Genomic DNA, 16,700 nt, shown 5'->3' on the forward strand with positions numbered 1-16,700 from the left:
ATATTTTCATCCAAGTCCTCACTCTTCTGTTTTTCCTGCCTCTAGCCACAAAGTACTGATTTTATACTATCACACTTCTGTTGGGGAATGTAGATTAACATAGTTCAAGTCTAAGCTTCATTTAAAAGTGCTCAAAGTCTATGTGTTGAAATATTATACTGTGCCCCCGTAAAAATGTGCAAGTATTACATGTTAATCCAAAAATAATTTGAAGGGTCTTCCATAGTCTGATCCTAAGTATAATTCTTCCAGTCCATTCCCCAAACTAAGTCTCTGCTCTGACAGAGCGTCTCATCATTCTTTGATTGTATTACATGCTTGTTCCTAAATCTATGCCTCATCCTTCCTCAATCAATGAATCAAGTACTTCTAAAAAATTTAAAGTAAAAACTCTACTTTCAGGAACAAGAATGTTAAACTTTTTTTTTTATTTGACGGAGTTACAGACAGTGAGAGAGAGAGAGAGAGAGAGACAGAGAGAAAGGCCTTCCTTCCGTTGGTTCACTCCCCAAATGATGCCCGCACCATGCCGATCCGAAGCCAGGAGCCAGGTGCTTCCTCCTGGTCTCCTATGCAGGTGCAGGGGCCCAAGCACCCGGGCCATCCTCCACTGCCCTCCCAGGCCACAGAAGAGAGCTGGACTGGAAGAGGAGCAACTGGGACTAGAACCCGCACCCATATGGGATGCAGGCGCCGCAGGCGGAGGATTTACCAAGTGAGCCACAGCGCCGGCCCCATGTTAAGCTTTTAGTACACAAGCTTTCTGATGTTCCAGTCTTTTCCTCTTTTTAATAATTTTCTTCTTAGTCTTATCATAGAAACAAAGACTGTTGACTGTTATTTCCATAAATTTCCATCACTGCCAAGAGCAAATCAAAAGACAACTTTATATTCTCAAGTGCCTTTAGCCAGGCTTAAATTACACAGGATATGGAAACTTCAAGGCAAAATTAAACAGTTAAAACAGAGTATTCAAATATAAAAACAGCAAAAATAATGGGCACATTAGTAAATGTACAAAGCATTTTATATATAAATTTTCAAAATGCCACTTATTATGCTTATAACAGCATCTTAGATTATTAAATCTTCCCTTTCCTCCCTTTACTAGTAAATCAAAATGAGTATTTATTTTTCTAAGCCAAAAGCTTGCTTAAACACACAGCAAAGATACTATTAAATACCTGTGAAAGACTGTTTCTACATAAAAGAAAATTAGTGAAAAGAAATTCTGTTGATGTTAATAGTTAAAAATCTCATTCATCCATATTAGGCTAACTTAAGTTTAAAGATTTCAAGTTCAAAGGCAAAGCAAAACAATTTATCAAGGAAATTAAATTCTGTGATTAGAATAATTCATTCATTATGAGTGAAGTACTTAAAATCTTTCCATAAATTCTCAAAGATGTTCATCAAAATCACTTAATACCAGCTGAAGGAAATATGATAGCAATAATACCTTTTCAAAACCTGAAAAATATTTTAAATGCATATATTTATAGCAAACAATAATTAATTGACCTACATCAAACATCCTTATCATATTCCAGTATCATGTGATAAACAAAAGTGTAATTATGATCAAGCAAAAAAAAAAAAAACTAAAGAAAAGAAGTACAGATGAGCTTGGTACTAAAATGCTATATATACTTTCAGGCTTTTCATTTTATGTTTAGTGGTTTTTCTTGTTCCCAGATTTACCTAACTGCTGATCCTGCACCTCCTTAGAATCTTGGCTTGGCCAGGCCCTTTCATTTGAAAAATCTCTTTGCAATGAAAGAAATCATGGTCTAAATCACAAAGATGACATGAAACCTTAGCAATTTAAATAGACAAGCCTTGAAATAATATTGTGATCAAACAGCCTAATAAAACCCAGGTGGCTCTGGCTTATCATACATGGTACTCATTACCACAATTGCACTATTTAATCTACTTCCTGGTGTCAACAAAAACTTTCTGTTATTAATTCCCTAGTTATGGGTCTGCTTAAGTTACTATGTTTTCTGATAAGGAAAACCCTCTGTCCAGAAAAATTTTTTTTAAAGGAGTGGGTCTGTTTTTTAAATGTTTTAGAACTGGAAACAAGGTTGGGAAAACCACAGAAACCATGGTGGCTTTGTACTATTAGCCATTTATATAAGGTTGTGTTAACTCCTAAGGAGGTACCAGATGACTCATAATTAACACAATTTGGTAAGGGCTTATATATTCTATCAAAAAAAAAAAAAGTAACCACATACACACAAAAAGAACTGTTTTACAAATGCTTTAGATTCAATGAATAAGATTTATCCATCGACAGGAATGCACTTTAGATTTTTCCAGCCAATTCCTTGTACCCAAGGAACTGCCATTCCCAACTCTCTGTTGACTTTAATAACTTTTAAGATTTCAAAGCAATTATCCCATTTCTAGGTCTTACGCTCTTTTTTAAAAGCTTTCTCAGAAAACTTGTTTTACAGCACAATCCCTATCCAAAAAGATTCCATTTAGGCAAAATAAAAATGCTAGGAGTACTAAATCTAACTCAACATTTGTGACCAAAATAGAAGCAGCAAAAAGATAGTATCAAAAAATAAAGAGAAAAACAAGAAAAGGGTAGATGATCCTAGCTATGTCACTGGACTTACTGGTTTGTTTCAACCATATCTACCATGACACCCAAACCACATACTGTGAGAGCTGCTCATGATGTATACCTTTATTTCACAGACAGCTAGTTGTACTAGTTACAGAGCAGTCACTAACAGCTCAGTGTTCCATGAGTGGCACCCAGTGTTCACACAGACTCCTTACAGCTCACTGATCCATTTCCTCTCCATGCTCTCTTTCACTCTACTTGCCCAGATGGCAGTCACAGCAGATTGGAATCATTGCACAACATAGCACTTAACCATACTGTGTACTCAGTAAAGAAGGAAATGCACATGACAGGCTTTATCAGTATTGTCAGTTTAAGACATCAAGCAAAGCAACATATTCTACCAAGTCTCCCTGTGTCAACAGTCAGGCAATGATTTCCCAAGTCAAATCAAGCCATCTATTTAAGATATTATTTGTAACTGTATTCACTGTCATCTAATAAGATGCATTTTTCCTCCCCTATCCTACCCAGCTCAATCTATACTTCAATTAGCATAACAGTAGATATGGTCTGTGCTGATTTTCAGTAACTAGACAGGGTTAGAGTTTCCAGGCTGTTTGTATATATTCAAATACTAACTTTCTGTTAAACTGAAAGTGAGAACTGCCCTGTATTTTTACTTAATATCCAGAGCACACAAACTTAGAAAACTTTCTGAAAATCTCGTGTTACATAAGCAATCGTTTGATTCCAGCTGTGCTGACAGTAAATGACAAAATAACAAAGCAGCCTTTTAAGTAAATGCATCACGCCTGCAAGTCACAATTACAGGCCATCTCCATCACTCACTCAGAGTGAGTCTGACAAAATACTGAGATTACTGTGACTCTCCTAAATTGTGAATTACATAGTGGACAAGCATGTTGAGCTTTCTAGTTCTGGATACGTCAATAATTTATCCCTGGTCTTGGCTGGGCCTCAGTTTCCCATCTACTACAAGAATTAGAAAAATCCCTGCTGTAATTTACATCACAAACCTGAGCACTGAAGCTGAAGAGATCCAAGATTACAAGTAGTGGTAAATCTAGAACTGTAGCCAGAAGGCAGCTTAGACTTTCATCCTTTTAAGAGAGTTTGCAAGATCTGTATATGCATGATTTGATGAAATTTCTCAATTGAGAGCTATAATGGTATATGTGTACACACATTATTTCCAAAAAGGGCTACAAGTATTCTTTTTAATCAAGCTTCTTGTAGGATAAGAAGAAAATCTGGAAATACAAATATCATTCTGACAAAGTAACTCACATCAGGTATCTCCTAAAGGAGCAAAAAAAGTAACCTAGATACAGCATACATTGAAATTAATATTTTGTAGAATGTCTGTCTCATCCCATTCTCCTTTTATCAGTAGAGAAAATAGAAAATGTCCACCAAGGTATTATACATCACTATTCACAACAACTTTTCACCCTCTTTTAGTACTGCATTTAGATCTTTTTAACAGTTTAATCTATGTTTTCATGATTGGAAGTAAGGTGGTTACAGAAGAAGAGAAATTTTTTAATTAAGGTGAAATAATTCATATTAAAAAAGTCTTAGTAATAGACTTTTAAAACTATCTGAGTACATTTAAAGAATTAGTAGTTGCCTACCAAAGGAAGAGGTATTGAAAATAAAATATTTCTAATATGAAAGTTAGAACAATGACAGTTTACAAATTTTCAAGAACAAAGCTAATTTACCAAACAAACATACCCAAAACCATTACGAATTAAAACTGAAGATATACAGATTAGTAGATATATACTTGCAATCCAAAATCATTCTATGATACAAAATATACTCTGGATACTTTCACCTATATAGTAATTTTATCTTCACTTTATAATAATAATCTGAGTCACTAATATGATGCACTAACAAGTCTCTCCATATTCAAGTCAAATACAATGCATAGGGCAGCTAATTTCTTTAAATAACAAATAAAAATAAAAAAACATCTGTAATAGAGATACAGGCAAGCAATATCCAAAGTGGCTATTACATAGTTCCCTATCAAATACTGGCTCAATAAACTACAACAAAGTAAGAAAAGAAACACAAAGGAAAAGCTAAACTGAGTGCAGATGAGCCTGGAAGCTACAGTGACTTGACGACAACTGACATAGGTGGGACGGCTGCTACTACTGCTGCCTTTGCTGTCAGCTGGAACTAGCAACAGGCCTAACCAGAGCTCTACTGCCAGACTCCTACTGCTGATGTGAGGTTAGCAGCCTGCCACCAAAATACACTTCTGCAAGGTCATCAACTATCCAATTCTATAAAACAGAGATAAGATGAATACAACCCTGCAAAGATTACTGAAATAATTTTATAATTCTCTATAGGTTAGATGTTTGAAGATAAGGGAAAGGTAAATGTGTACGAGGATAAGAGAAGGGAGAGATGCAGAGTTGAATTATAAACCTATACTACCTTACTGAAGCCAAAATGAACAATAAGCCTTTGTTTTCTACTATATCAGAAAGCATCTAAGATGTACTAACTAAAAATTACTAACAAAAAAAGGAGTAAATAGTACTCAGGGTGGAAAAGTGGTAGCAGTATGAAACCATCACTCTGGAGCTAACAAAAGGTAAACCTTGTAGACTAACCTCAAACAGATAAACGTTTCTGGCGTTATAAAAATTTCTCCTAGATAGGACAAACAAAATACTTCCCTGGCATGCTCTTTTAATATAAAGGACAGCTTGGAAAATTAAACATTAGTACTTCAAACATCAAATCTAATTATAATTAATCTATCAATCTGTAAAACTTGCAGACTGGGTGATATATTTAATTAGGGGAGTGAAACTAAGTACTTCTGGGCAAAATAGGAAGCAAGCTTGAACCTGTTCACTAGGACAATTTTTGGAAAAACAGAAATAGCAAGGACTTTGATTACATAGGTAATTGTGGCTTTCTGACATTTTAATTAGTATTAAAACAGTTCATTTTTAATGGTTATTACCTTGAAGTTTAGTAATAAATTCAAATATCTTTACCCAATGTTGCTGTGGGTGAAAAGTAAGACAATTTTTATTTAATTAAAATTTAAACCACTGGGAACAGTAATTTACGGATTACATTTTTAGACTTGGGAAACTTAGGAATTTTAAATATTATTTAAATACCGTATCCACCTGTAATTTTCAAATCTTACAGAATTACTTTAAGTCTGCACAAAATTTGAACAGGTTTTACTTGGCTTCTTTCCAAACCATAGCACTTATGCTTTGGGGACCAAGGGAGCGTACAGTGTAAAGCGCTTTAACTTCTTTAAAGAGAAAACCCTTCTACCTTGACTACATTTTCAATAGCATATCCTTCCATGCACAGGAGTCTCCCAATTCATTTTAAAATATTTTTAAAACTAAACTTTAAAGCATGAAGTAAATGCAAAAATATGATTTAATCCTTTCAAACGGAGCTAGACTTTGTTTCTCCTCTTATATTTAAAATCCTGAATCATCCCAACTAAAAAGAACAAAAAAGGGTTTTGAAATATTGAAACTGATGCTTCATGTTTGGATTATACTTCTCATATTCTGACAACCTTAATAAATCAAAACCTAAACATTTAAAGTAAGTTTAGGATTTTAAGTTAAAATTTTAACTCACAAATGATAGGCTTTTGGCATGATCAAAATAATCTAAGTAAGCAATAATCTGACACCCACTGCCCTGTATATTCAGCAGTAAATCATTAAATGTGAATGGTTTAATGTTTTCAAAATATTACCACAAACAATCACAAAAATATCAGCACCCAGGGGAATTATATCATAATCATAATAATTCATTATATGGAACCTCTCTAGTTATCTGCTACAATATTTACAAAATGAAGTACTTACTACATATTTTAAAGAGTGCTAACTGCAGTATGGGTCCCAAGTTTCCACAAACATGACACTAAGATTACTGTCAGTTCTTTCATGTTTCAAAAGAGCACAGAGGTCAAAAGCAACTCCTCTTCCTGGATACTAAAGCAGCTACAACATTTGAAAAGTATTAGCAAGAAATATAACTATATTTGAACAATAAAGATGCTAATTCAGATTCAGAAGATGTTAACAATTACCTAAAACTGCAATTGACATCATCCACAAAACAAATTTACTTTCTCCTGTGAAGTTATCCCCTAAATTGAATTGGTAGCTGGTATCTGGGTGTTTCAATTCTGTTCCCCAATTCCTTATTGGCCCAATTCTCTCTCCTGCTTTAAAGTTTTCCAGGCAGTAACCAAGGTATGGTATTCTAGTGTTTTGTTTTTTTTTTTTTTTTTTTTCCACCACATACTTAATGTAATTAGCTGGATAAATGCTGGAATGAATTACTGTGGACTCATTTTTCTACTGAGATTATCTGAAACATTTTATCATACTTCTACTTAATGATTTGAAGTCATTAAGTAAACATGCTATTTCCTTTCAATAAGATCCAAAACATACCTTAAACTAGGTACATTTTTAATATTCCTACTGAGAAAAACTCAAGAAACAGAAACTCTTTTTAAATAAAATCTGTGTAACTGATCACAATGATCACTGACATTCATACAGACAGGGGATAAGACAAATGATAAGTAAACATCATGCCTTTCCACAAAATAAATGTCCCCATCTGTCTAAAAAATATGGAAAGCTTTCTCTGTCCTGACCCAACTCCTCCCTGAACTCAAAAACAATACAAAGCCAAAATAATAACCATTGGATGAATTTCAAGCAGTTTTGCCCTGGGTGGGGGCTGCAAGCACACTAAGAATTGAGAGAAAGAAGGTGAGTTGTGAGGAAGTAAGGAATGAAATCTCCAACATAAAATATGGCTTAGGTAAGTAGAGAGCATCGCAAATACTCTAACTACATAAACTTACTCTCTCCAAGCCAGTGATATAAAAATAATACCTGATGTAGTAAAGTTATTCTGAATGCATCTTCTTTTAATTACATTTTTGCCGATTCATATTTTAGTCTTTGGAAACTCTGCATAAGATATCATAGCACTGCTTTTCTTCTGAAAGCTTAGCGATAACAAAATGATTGTGTAGAAGTCTACACTACTATTTCTTTAATACCAAACCTGAGTAATAAAATGAAAATAATTTTAAGTAACAATTTTCTCCTATTGAAAATGAACAAAAAACCTAAAAGCCTGAAGTGTGTATGTATCGCTTCAATGTGTGCTACTGCTTTAGCAATCACACATGCTGCACACCCTGTTACCAAGTTAGGCATCATTTCGTTCCCATAACTAAATTATAGTAGTACAATAGCCTTCATGCTTTGTTTTGAAAGAAACCTATCTTGAGGCCAAGCATCATCCTTTGTGACTACATAGGTGAGCAAAATAAAAAAATTTGTTCACTCCAAAAACAAAAATTGTGCATTTGTCTCTGATGCAGATTAAAGTAACCATCTTATATCACCTGCAATATTAAACTGATTTAGTTTGCTGAGGAATAAAACAGGGAGTTATTGAATTTGTGTTTAATTCAGTGCCCTTTATAACATATTTAAGGAATATGTTGTATAAAACAGTATCCGAATCCTATCAGATGAAAATATTTTTCCCTTTTAGCAAGCCTCCAGTTGCAAGCCTGAGAAAACCAATTAGTTTCCACTTCTCCTCTGCTTGATAATAGTGCCCCCTAATGGGAATTTTAATATGAGTTTTTCCTATTCATTTTTTACAAAGTGTGTATTCTCTAATACAAGCAATTTATCTCACTTTCAACTATAAAATATATTTTGTAATATAAAATCTTATCAAGATTCAAACCATTCAAAGGAGTTTCCACATGTGCAAAAACAAATTGTGAATGTGTGAAGAAACTTTGACACAGTAATTCCCTAGGTTTTGAAGCAACATATAACCAAATAATCCAAGGTAGCCCTATCCAAAATGTTAATCTCAAAGAAATCAACCTTTTTGCTATCTTTTTACAATTCAATAAGTGGATAAACAATATATGCTAAATGAAATATATCACAGAAGCAGGAAAAAAAAGTAAATTCTGAAGTTACTGAGTATCACAGAGCTCTTGAACACAAAGCTGTTTCCCGCCAGTTTTCTATTCTCAAACTGTTCACCTCTGCACAATTCTACAACTATGAATTTGAGCCTTTCTTTCCTATTATCTACAGGTAGTTCCTCTAAACATCAACAACTCAATATCTGGGTTTTATATTTTAAAAAAAGAAAAAAAAATACAACAAAACGAAAGCAAAAACTATTCCAACACTTTCCAAGTATGCCAGTGAAACAAACACTCTATCAATATTCTCATGTCAGTGCTCATAATCCTTCCCGGACTCAGTTAATATTAGGGAGAAAATCTAAAAGAAATAAGCAATGAATGAACAAAAATTATCTACTTATGAGGGAAAGAGAATTAATTACTGCCTTACTCCTTAACAATAAGTAGTAAGAAAAACTTCTATGTATAGATCAGTGGTGATCAAACTTCCTTACAGAGCCAGATAATAAACACTTTTTAGGCTTGGGACCCACACAGTCACGCTGTCACAACTACTCGACTTTACCATGTGTCACTGTAGCAGGAATGCAGCCACAGGAAATATATGAACAAATGGCCATGAAGTGTCGCAACAAAGCTGTATCTACAAACACAAGCTCACTTCTAATTGAAGACACTTACTAATATATCATTTGAAAACCAGCTTAAAAATCTCCACTTTACATAAGATACCAAAAACAAAAAATCCATACCCTATAAGAAACTGCCAAGCAACTCAAAATACACAATTACCAAAATTATGAATTATTTATTTTAACTGCTTAAGGCAAGTGTCAGAAGAAAAGCTTTTTCTTAGTAAATGCTAGCTTTAGAGGGCATAAAACAATGAAAAAGTAGTAAGCAAAACAACCCTTACCATGCTTTAAAAATAATGAAGGACAGCCCAAGATTTAGGCCCCTACCACCCATGTAGGAGACCCAGAAGAAGCTGCTGGCTCCTGGCCTCAGCTGGACCCACCTGGACTGTTGCAGGCATTTGGGGAGTGAATCAGCTGAAGGAAGACCTCTCTCACTGTACTTGATCTTTCAAGTAAATAAATCTTTAAAAGAAATTTAAGCCTATTCCAAAATAAAATGCTTTTTTTAAAAAAATAATTAATCAAACAGGGAAAAATATAAAATTATCTGAGAAAGCACTACTCTGGAATGGTTTCTACACCCAACTATATCAACAGCTAGTAACCAAACAAGTCACTTAAAGGAGAGCTCTCAAACTCCTCACCTGTAAATGAGACACTACACTAACAATCCTTCATTTTCCAGTCCTAAAACAGTGGCTGAATTATAAGCATGTCCAGATGTGCCAGCAAATGGGGAAACAGATACATTCTAATACTGCCAGAATGGACTGCACAGAAAGCTTACTTTCAATCCTGGCAAAGCATAATACACAGTAATTCAGATGACACCGGGAAAGTACAGCCAGTTTAAAAAATACAAAAACGATGGATACTACACATAGGTTTAAAAATAAACATGTGTTAGTACTCTGGTGCCTAGAACAAAAGTGGCCCTGGTTATAATCTAAAGGTACTACTTTAAAAAAGAAACTCATTTAAAGACAAACTGCAGTATCAAGGAATTATCTTGGCAAGAATATACTTTGCATTTATTTTATGTTCAACTACTATGAAGATGCCAAGTCAAATGGAATGATTAACATTTTATCAAAGTTAAAATCGATCAGTTCAAAGTTACACAGAGGGCCAGCACTTCTGCATATGGTTTATAAAAATAACTCATTTACCAGAGTGTCTTGGCTTTCCATGCCTGAAATACTCTCATGGGCTTTTCAGCCAGATCCGAATGCCTTTAGGGCTGATTCTGAGGCCAGAGTGCTATTTAGGGCATCTGCCATTCTATGAGTCTGCTGAGTATCTCACTTCCCATGTTGGATCACTCTCCCCTTTATTTATTCTATCGGTTAGTGTTAGCAGGTACTAGACTTGTTTATGTGCTCCCTTTGACTCTTAGTCCTTTCATTATGATCAATTGTGAACTGAAATTGATCACTTGGAATAGTGAGATGGCATTGGTACATGCCACCTTGATGGGATTGTTTTGGAATCCCCTGGTATGTTTTTAACTCTACCATTTGGGGAAAGTCAGCTTGAGCATGTCCCAAATTATACACTCTGGCAAAAGATCTCTGCGAGTGAGATCCCAGTGGAAAGAACAGGTCTTCAGAGAAGGAGGTACCTTTCTCTGAAGGGAGGAGAGAACCTCCACTTTGACTATGACCTTGTCTAAACAAGATAAGAATCGGAGAACTCAGAGGGCTTCCATAGCCTTGGAAACTCATGACTGGAGCATAGGGAGATTACTGATGCCATAGACAGGAGTGTCAATTGGTAAAGTCAACAACAGGAGTCACTGTGCACTTACTCCTCATGTAGGATCTCTGTCCTTAATGTGCTGTGTATTGAGATTTAATGCTATAACGAGTACTCAAACAATATATTTCACTTTGTGTTTCTATGGGGGTGCAAACTGTTGAAATCTTTACTTAATGTATACTAAACTGATCCTCTGTAAAAAAAAAAAAAAAAAAAAAAAAAAAAGAAATTATCAACTCCCAACTTGACTCTCACTGGGATTAAACATGACAATAGGTCTGATCTGATTTCATCATCATTTAAAAAAATCATCTATTATTTTTCACTTTATGTTTCTGTGTGGGAGCAAACTGTTGAAATCTTTACTTAATGTATACTAAGCTGATCTTCTGTATATTAAGATAATCGAAAATGAATCTTGATGTGAATGGAAGGGGAGAGGGAGTGGGAAAGGGGAGGGTAGTGGGTGGGAGGGACGGTATGTGGGGGAAGCCATTGTAATCCATAAATCGTACTTTGGAAATTTATATTCATTAAATAAAAGTTAAAAAAAAAAAACTCATTTAGGGGCCAACACTGTGGTGTAAAGAAAGGTTAAGTCTCCACCTAAAGCACCATCATCCCACATGGGCATCGGTTCAAAACCTGGCTGCTCCACTTCTGATCTAGCTCCTGGCTCATGTGCCTGGGAAAGCAGAAGATAGTCCAAGTGCTTGGGCCCCTGCCCCCAATGGGAGACAGGAAAGAAGCTCCAGGCTCCTGGCTTCAGATCAGCTTACCTCCAGCTGTTATGGCCATTTGGGGAGTGAACCAACAACATATGGGAGATCTCTCTCGATCTCAATCTCTCTCCCCCCTTCTCTCTCTGTATCTCTGCCTTTCAAATAAATTAAAAAAAAAATCTTAAAAAGTAAAAAAAATTTAAAAATTACATAGAAAATAATGAAAAGGAAATTAAGAAAGGAATCTACCTTATAATAGCATCATGAAGAATAAAATACTTAAGAATAAACTTGGCCAAGGAGGCAAAAGACTCGTGAACTGAAACTACAGAACACGAGAAAAGAAAATAAACAGGGGTCAGCACTGTGGTGTAGCAGGTAAAGCTGCCACCTGTAGCACCAGCATCCCATGTGGACACCAATTCGAGTCCCAGCTCTGATCACTTCTGATCCAGCTCCCTGCTAATGTGCCTGGGAAAGCAGCAGAGAATGGCCTAAGTGCTGGGGTTCCTGCATCCACATGGGAGACCAAGTGGAAGCTCCTGGCTCCAGACCAGCCCAGCTCTAGCCATTGGGGAATAAATCAGTGGATAGAAGATTTCTCTCTCTCTGCCTCTTAACTTTGCCTTTTTTTATATAATGGACTTTATTTGTTCATTTATTTATTTATTTTTTCCAAAGAAACCTTTTATTTTATGATCACAAATTTCATAAGCACAATTTTTGGAATATAGTGATTCTTCCCCCCATACCCGCCCCCTCACTCTCACCCCAACTCCTCCTCCTTCTCCCATTCCCAGTCCCATTCTCCATTAAGATTCATTTTCAATTAACTTTATATACAGAAGACCAACTCTATACTAAGATTTCAACAATTTGCACAAACACACACACAAAATATAAAAAACTGTTTGAGAACAAGTTAAACAGTTAATTCTCAGAATATAACTCATTAAGGACAGAGGTCCTACATGGGGAGTAAGTGAACAGTCACTCCTGTTGTTAATTTAGCAATCAACACTCTTACGTATGATGTCAGTGATCACCTGAGGTTCTTGAAATGAGCTGCCAAGGCTATAGGAGCCTCTTGAGTCCTTAATCTCCAACAGTATTTAGACAAGGCCATAAGCAAAGTGGAAGTTCAATCCTCCCTTCAGAGAAAAGTACATCCTTTGATGGGCCATTCTTTCCAATGGCGTCTCACTCACAGAGACCCTTCATGTTCTAACTCAGTCTTTTTAATAAATAAATATATCTTTTAAAAAAAGGAAATTAAATAAAGACATAGGCATATTCATATATTGGAAAACATCATTTTCTTAGATTGTTAGTACTATTCAATGGTAATTGACAAATTAAATGTAATCCTTATCAAAACTGCAATGACATTTTTAGTAGAAACCTTTAAAAAAAAATCAATTGGAAAAGTCATATGGGATCTCAAGAGACCCCAAATAGCTAAAACAAATTCAAATAAGAACAAAACTGAAGGCCTCACTGTCTACTTTCAGAAAAACATACTACAAGAGATTCTGACAGAAGGAACAGTGGGGTAGCACAGACAGCCCAGAAATAAACCAAGGCATATACAGTCAAGTGATTTTCAGCAAGAGTGCCAGGAACACTGAATGAGGAAAGTACAGTCTCTTCACCAAATGGGTCTGTGAAAACTACATCTATCCACATGAAAAAGAATGAAGCTAGATACTTATTTTATACTATGCATAAAAATTAAATCAAAATGGATTAAAGACTGAAACTAACAATTGAAACTATAATACTATTAGGGGGAGAAAAAACATGGGAGAAAAGCTTTATGATGCTGGATTTATCAATTACTTCTCAGTTATGACCCCAAAAACAGATTCAGCAAAGCAAAAACACACAAATGAGACTGTATCAAATATAAAAACTTGCACAGCAATGGAAACAACAGGATGAAAAGGATGAATGATAACCTTTGGGGCTGATAATATGGCACAGCGGATTAAAGCCCCAGCCTGCAGTGCCAGCATGTGATACTGGTGCTGGTTCAGTCCTGGCAGCTCCACTTCCAATCCAGCTCCCTGCTAATGCACCTAGGAAAGCAGCAGAGCCCCTGTACCCACATGGGAGACCCAGAAGCAGCTCCTGGCTCTTGGCTTCTGGCCTGGCACTGCCCTGGTCGTTGTAGTCATTTGGGGAGTGAATCAGCAGATGGAAGACCTCTCTCTCTCTCTGTCTCTACCTCACTCTGTAACTCTCCTTTTAAAATAAATGTCTTTAAAAAAAAAAAAAAAGAAAGAAAAGGCAATCTATGGAATAGAATATATATATATATTTCAAACTATTCTCTGATAAGGCATTAATATCCAAAATTTACAACAAACTTCAACTCAGTGATGAAAATCCTAAAAATCCAATTTTAAAATGACAAGGATTCTTAGTAGACTTTTCTCCAGAGAAGATACCAACCACCAAAAAAGCACAATAAATCCTCTGCATCCACATTCACATGTTCAACCAACTGCAGATATATTTAAAGCAAAACAAAACTAAAACCTGGATCTGTATTTAACATGCACAGACTTTTTCTTGCCATTATTCCCCTATCAAAACAGTATGAAAACTACACGGCAAGCACATACATTGCATTAAGCATAAACAATCTACAGATGCAAGTATTCAGACATATCTGAGAGGGGAATCTTAGAAGAAATCCCTCGTATACTAAGGGACAACTATGTCCAGAAAGATATTCAACATCAATAATCATCAGAAAAAGACCAAACAAAACCTCAGAGAGATACCAGCTCATTCCATTAAGATGACCATTATCAAAACCACAAGAAATAACGAGTATTTCTGAGCATTCTGAAAATATGGAATCCTTGTGCATGGTTAGGTAGGAACAGAGCAAAATGGTACAGCTACTATGGAAAACAGTTTAGAAGTACCTCAGAAAATTAAAAAGAGCATTACTATATAATCCAACAATACTACTTCTGGGACCAGTGCTGTGGCATGCCAGGTAGAGCCGCCACCTGCAGTGCTGGTATCCCATGCGGGTGCCAGTTCGAGTCCCAGCTGCTCCACTTCTGATCTAGCTCTCTGCTAGGGCCTGGGAAAGCAGTAGAAGATGGCCCAAGTCGTTGGGCCCCTGCACCCATGTGGGAGACCCAGAAGAAGCTCCTGGCTTCGGATCAGCACAGCTCTGGCAATTGTGGCCAAGTGGGGAGTTAACCAGCAGATGCAAGACCTCTCTGTCTGTCTGTCTGTCTGTCTCTCTCTCTGCCTCTCCTTCTCTCTCTGTGTAGCTCTTTCAAGTAAATAAATAAATCTTAAAAAAAAAAAATACTACTTCTGAGTAAATATCCAAAAGACTTAAAAACAGGATTTCATAGAGTGTGAATACCATGTTCACTGAATTATTACAACACTTATAAGGTGTTAGCAACCTAAATGTCCAACAACAGACAGATAAAGAAAATATGATATACACATACAATGGATTAATCAGTCTTAAATAAAAGGAAATCGTATCACATGCCACAACATGGATGAACACTGAGGATATTACACTAATAAGCCAGTCACACACACAAAAAAAGGACAAACGCTGTACAATTCCACTTATATGAGCTATTGAAAGTAGACAAACTTTAAAGTCTTGAAGATTCAAACAACTGATAAATTATTTTCAACTAGATTTTAAAATAATCTCATAAAATGTATGCCTTTGGTGTGAGCTTTTAATTACTAGAGGCCTCTGCTGACACAACAATGACTAACTGCAGTAGAGAAACAAATGCTTCTGAAATGCTTGAGAATATTCTTTATGAAGCAGACAGCTGAACTCATCTCTTCTAAAACACTGGGGAGGGGCCAGCATTGTGGCACAACAGGGTAAGTGGCCATCTGCAATGCAAGCATACAATATGAGTGCCAGTTCAAGTCCTGGCTGCTCCATTTCTGATCAAGCTCCCTGTTGATGTGCCTGGAAAAGCAGAAGATGGCCCAAGTGTTCAGGCCCCTTACATGGAAGACCTGGATGGAGTTCCAGGCTTCTGGCTTTGACCTGGCAAGGCACCAGCCATTGCAGCCATTTAGGGGAGTGAATCAGCAGACAGAAGGTATCTCTTGATAACTCTAAGTAATTCCGTTTCAAATAAATCAACCTTAAAAACACTGGGTGATTCAAAATTGGAGAGAAGAGAATGGATGCTGTATACATAATGATGGGTCCATGTTCTTCACACTTTGGCAAGCTGACTTCATAATGAAAAAGTGAGCATCAGTACAACCTCTATCCAACAACCCCACCTTGTCCATGGTTTTGCTTTCTGAGGTTTCAGTTACCTTCAGTCAACTGTGGTCCAAAAATATTAAATCGGAAAAATTCCAGAAAGAAAAAATATACAAGTGGTAAATAACTTTTATTATAGTATTGTACTATAATTACTCTATTTTATTATTAGTTACTGTTGTTAGTCTCTTACTATGCCTGATTTATATGTCAAACTTTATCATCGATAAATTAAATAAGTTTATATAATTTGGGGCAGGTATTGTAGCACAGCGGGTTAAAGCCCTGGCCTGAAGCGCTGGCATGCCATATGGGCTTGGTTCTAGTCCCAGCTGCTCCTCTTCCAATCCAGCTCTCAGCTAGGGCCTGGGATAGCAGAAGATGGCCCAAGTCCTTGGGCCCCTGCACCCACATGGGACATCCAGAAGAAGCTACTGGCTCCTGGCTTCAGATAGGGACAGCTCCGGCCATCGCAGCCATTTGGGGAGTGAAACCAGCGGATAGAAGACTTCTCTCTCTCTCTCTAACTCTTTCAAATAAATAAAATAAATCTTAAAAAAAAAAGTTTATATAATTTATAAACTGTATTACCGATGTGCTTAAAGGGAAAAACACATGAGTACATTTAGGATTCAGTCCTATCCATAGTTTCAGACACTCACTGGGGTATTAGAATATAACCTCT

At 36.1% G+C, this 16,700-nt stretch overlaps 1 protein-coding gene across 1 annotated transcript in view; it reads right to left on the reverse strand.

Moving 5' to 3' along the window:
* Positions 1-16,700, reverse strand: part of EIF3H (eukaryotic translation initiation factor 3 subunit H) — a 116,777-nt gene that overhangs the window by 66,629 nt on the left and 33,448 nt on the right. The window lies entirely within an intron of this gene.

This window comes from Oryctolagus cuniculus, chromosome 6 (assembly GCF_051225735.1).
Source record: "Oryctolagus cuniculus isolate XC-2025 breed Fujian yellow rabbit chromosome 6, ASM5122573v1, whole genome shotgun sequence".
Taxonomy (NCBI): Eukaryota; Metazoa; Chordata; class Mammalia; order Lagomorpha; family Leporidae; genus Oryctolagus; species Oryctolagus cuniculus.